Raw genomic sequence first — 5,272 nt, 5'->3', positions numbered from 1 at the left:
AAAAAAAAAAAAAAAAAAAAAAAAAAAAGAAAAAAGAAAAAAAGAAAAAAAAAGACCTTCTCTCTAACGTAACACGCACACCGCACACATGTTATAACCAAATAGAGGCTATCTATAAGAAAGATTTAAAACGTGTGATGAGACCCCAACATTTGGGTTTCGTTTCTTATCGAGGTGCGAGTTAAGTGAGTTGCAATAGACAGAACGTCCTTTTTGCATTTGCTTTCTGCTTTCGAGTAGCACGATCAGTTTTCTTGACACTCCTATCTGCATGTTTTTTTACCTTTACCGTAATTTTGTTTAATAAGTAATGATTAAGGATTATTATATACCCTGCATGAGTTTTGTAATTGAAACGAAGGTATACTTTAGATTAACTGATTAGGTTTATTATATTTATAGGCTGTTTTTCTTTTTTTTTTTTTCTTGATATATTTGTGAACGATTTTTTCGAGAATCGATTGTGGAGACGAATATAAAATATTGATACGCGAAAATGATTGTTTACGAGCAATTTAATTAATTTTATAAAGTAATTGCTCGTATCTCTATCTATAATAGATAATTTGATCGATATTTTTGCGTATCAATTTTTATTTCGAGAATCGATTTCTTAAAAATTGTCCACGAGTATATTATAACATATTGTAGATTTCGATTAATCTAAAACGTATGTCAAGATCAATGCTTTGAGTAATTTTCTTTGAAAATATAATCATATTTTTAGTTTTAGAGATTTGTGTACAAACGTTTTTTTACATTATATGTACGATCGTACGGTTTCCGAGGTAAATTTAGGTTATGTTCGGATAAAGATGGCTGTCAAGGCGTGATAATCTTACGACGACCAAATTTTCATTAAAATTTAATCAATATTAAAGAATAGCGTGTTCCTTTCCAATTGGATTAATTCTAATTGAAATTCTAGCTGCCATAACGCGACTGCTATCATAATCCCGAACATAACCTAAAAATATCTCAAATCTTAATAATGCGATACATAATATTAAAAATATTATTGTATATAATAGAAATATAATTAAACAGTAAACAATCAACATTTATAAACATTTAAAAATTACTTGAGATGTTGAAAACACATATAAAAGTTAATGAAATTAATAAGAAGTATATTTTTTTTATATTATTATTTAATCTTTTTTTTTTTTTTTTTTTTTTTTTAAGAAAACGTTTGACTCTACGTATTCCATAATATCATCGTCCAAAATTTTTCAAATTGTTTCTAATTGTAGATTAAATATAAACACGAAATATCAGGAAAAAGTTAAAAATTTTAAGCTTAAACTATTTTTTGTCTTTGTGCATTTGATAAAAAAAATTCTATAATTTGTTTCCATTTCCAAAAAGATCGAATCTAATTAAATTCCTAAATTACGAAAGTGAAATATTTATAGAGAATATAAAAAAAAATAAATAAATATCTTAAGTTAAGTCATCTTAACCCTTTCAAGATTTTTTTATAATAATAAATGCAACATTACAATCATATGGAATACACAGTATGTTAATTGTATTTTTGCTTTATTCAAAACAAATAGAAAAAAGAAAATAAGATGACTTTATCTTTGACGCCTTTTTCTTTGTTTCTATCTCTGTTATCTTTTTTTCCATAATAACATACACTTCATTTGTTCATAACTCAATCTTAAATAATCTTCTAATATTTTTGGCTTCCAGAATCGAATCTTTAAAACTGGAAAAAATTATACAATAATAGATCGAACTTAACTTTCAAAATGAGATATATCATAATATCATTTCTAATAAAATCTCACTTTCACTGTTAAAAAAAATTATTAACAACACTACTTTACACTATTAATCTCGAAACAACCATCGAAAACATTCTTTCTCCATTTCCACAACTCTAAATCTAAACGGGAGAATATCGCTATCGAAAAATCAGGAGAAAAAAAAAAATAATAATAAAAAGACAAGCATGTAAAAAGAACCATAAAAAAAAATCGTCGCGTGTCAATGGCCAAAGATCGATGTATCCAAACGTGGCACCCGATTCGTAATTAGAAACGTATCGCGTCCTTTTTTCCATACGAAACCGGGGCTTCGATAAACGCGTGCACAGAGGAGAAAAAAAAAGTGAGAGAAAGAGAGAGAGAGGAGGGGTGTGGAAAAAAAGAGAAAAAAAAAATAGTATACCTCGCGAACAGACCTGTATACACGCTTTCGAACATGCATCCCTCGATTTCCAATGCACGAGCGCGAAAGGACGAGAGTGACGTTAAAAAGGAACAAAGACCAATCGGTGATATTACGGATATTACGCTCGTACGCTGGAGATGGAGGGGGGGGGGGGGGGGGGGGGGGGGGGGGGGGGAGGAGGAGGAGTGTGTGTGACGAAATTGACGGAACGGAAGTGTTCATTGGCGGCGGAACAACACACTCGGTGGAACACAACACGGGATGCACTTACGCCCTCATCAATCATCGTTTAGATGCGCCGCCAGTTTCACAGGTTAATCCTTGTAAATTATTGAACGAAGGCCCTGTTAGTTTGCCCAATTCAATTTTCCAGGCAGAGGTCTCTCGGTAATGCGTAATCGGGAGAGAGAATCTCCAATTCATTGGCAACGGTTGCGTCCGATTAATCGACCTTGGACGATTATTGGTCCAGTTTCCAGTGTCGCCTTCGATTTTCACAGGGGGGGAGAGGGGGGAGAAACCCTTATTTTTTGATCTTTCGTGCTTTTCAAATATTCTTTGAGGATAGTAAATAAGTTATATCGATAGAATTGCGAATTCTCTCGTTTCTTCGAGAGAAGAAGGAACAAGGATGGAGAAGAAGGAAAGCAAAGGAATTCGAGGATAATAATAATAATAATAATAATAATAATAATAATAATAATTTTGTTTTCTGTAATCCATGATGATTAACTCGACAGATTTTAAAGATAGATCTGGAGAAAGAAAGGATGGTTTATGAATAGGAGAATAGGGTTTGGAGGGAATATATAACGATAGAGATAATGTTTCGAGCATCATTAGAAAGGACTAGCAGAAGCTTCGGGGAAATTTCAGTACAGACAGCATGGCGGAGAACTGCCGGTTTTATGTGTAATTAGAAGCTGGATTAACAGTGTCGTCTATTGTGCCCAGATTCGTCGTTCTATTTCAGGCGTGTACCATGTAATTGCTTTGTAGATTTTGGTAATGCCGGCGCATGGTTATAACCCTTAAAACGCGGCCGATATCACGTGCACGGAGAAAATCAATTTTCCGAGCTAATTATCAGACGAGGCGCGTCTAATTGGCTCGGTGGTGGAATTTTTATCGTTAACTTTTCGACTCCGTGATATCTGTACGAATATATACATTGAAAAAAAAAAAAAAAGGAAAATATTAAATATCTAGTGTAATTTCAAATTAGAAAGATTAATAATATTCGATTCTAGAAATTAAGAAAAATTTTTTATCGTTCGATAAATTAATCAACGTTGTGTATCAAGTTTTATCTTTGTTTTGGTCTCTGGAATCGATCCTCTAAAGATGTTCCATGAATATTTATAACACTTTGTATATACATACAGTAGCTTATGAAAGTGTTCGAATATTATTTCATAAGAAAATTTAATCGATTTTGATTTTAATAAAAATTAAATAACAGGTTATATATATAGAATAATTGATTTTTCGACGGAAAATCTGTTCGAAGAGACGAAATTCAGCTTTAAAATTATTTATACATATAACATTTTTCTTATCTCTTGAAATAATTTTAATATATTTTATAATATAATATAATCACAATAATATTCAAATCTAACACATTTTTATTATTAATTAATTTTATTTAAGCAAGTTTTTGAACACTTTCGTGATTCACTGTAACTTATAGATTTATTAGGTTTTTGTGTTATTATTAAAAATACGATAATAAGTATTATAAATAATATAATAATATTTTATTTGAAAATGATCAAGGGAATTTCATCGTTGATCGCATCGATTATTCCTGAAAATCAAGCTCTCACTAGGTTTCAATGTTCCCCATCCAGTTGATGGTTCTCTAAAGTATCAAAATGTCGAGTAGTTTACGACGAGTTTAGACGTATCCGGTTAATATATTAATAGAGAAACTATATCGAAGCGCTGCAGAATTGTATACACGGACTTGGGAAACTAATAGATTAGAGAAATTAGTATATAATGCGTTATAACTGCAAGTAATATAGATCAATAGCGTTGATATGATGTAATAACAAGGGGGTAAAAGTTTAATCGGATTAATAAGTATTATCAAATTTTATTGCAGAATTAGAAGAGCGAAAATTTATATATTATATATATTCTGAAATATGAAATATAAATCAATGATTGAAAACTGAAAGGATATGATCGATAAACGACAAGATCTTTTCAGAATTAAGCGTAATAATTTATTTCAATTTTATTAATAACTTCTAATCATAGTAATCATTAATCAGTTAACGATACTTGGACGAGTTTTTAAATGACACTTCAATCACAAATTTATCTACTTCCAAAACAAAATTAGAAATATTGCGTTTCGTGTGTGAACGACATTTAAGTATTTCAGACAAATATTTTAATAATAAAAAAGTTTTTATTTTATACAATATACCACTGCCATATCACGCTACAATGATAAGCGTATGTTTGAAATTCGAGTTGTATTAAAAGCGAATTACACTGAAAATAAATAACAAACTTGTCCCAAGGATTTTCTACGTAAAATTACGTAAAAAATACATATTTCTAAAAAAAATGTTCACAATGTTTGTAATTACAGATTAGAATCATGATGAAAAATATAATCATTTCACGAACATTGACTAACTTTTGATTCCTTTCTTAATCTTTAATCAATTTTTATTCATTGCTTAATAATCACGATTAATTACATTCTATATTAATCGTATTTTTCGCCCGACTCAAATAACAAAAAAAAAAAAAAAAAAAAAGAAACCCATAATCTCGATCGAACAAATTCATTCGCTCATAAAACAGAATATCCTCGAAATATCCATTTCAATAACCTCGACGGCGATTATTATCACTCCAGATACTTCTAAATAAATCCCCGCGTACATTCGCAACATTCGCGTCGAATCGGCGGAATTGTCAAGCACCGGTAATTTCCACTCGATCCTTCCCCCTCCTCGTTCCGTGAAAACGATGATCCACTTTCATCCCCTCCTCGGGGGTCGCGCGCGATATTTAACGGGTGTCCACCGCGATCCAGGAAACTTTTCATTTCCGTGAACCGTGGTAA

At 31.0% G+C, this 5,272-nt stretch overlaps 1 protein-coding gene across 3 annotated transcripts in view; it reads left to right on the top strand.

Moving 5' to 3' along the window:
• The window catches only part of LOC102675637 (neuronal acetylcholine receptor subunit alpha-7-like), a 265,300-nt gene that overhangs the window by 94,648 nt on the left and 165,380 nt on the right, over positions 1 to 5,272 (top strand). The window lies entirely within an intron of this gene.

The sequence above is a fragment of the Apis dorsata genome, unplaced genomic scaffold, assembly GCF_000469605.1.
Source record: "Apis dorsata unplaced genomic scaffold, Apis dorsata 1.3 scaffold_88, whole genome shotgun sequence".
Taxonomy (NCBI): Eukaryota; Metazoa; Arthropoda; class Insecta; order Hymenoptera; family Apidae; genus Apis; species Apis dorsata.
Note: the sequence above shows the minus strand (reverse complement) of the source record. Positions and strands in the feature narration are given on the sequence as shown.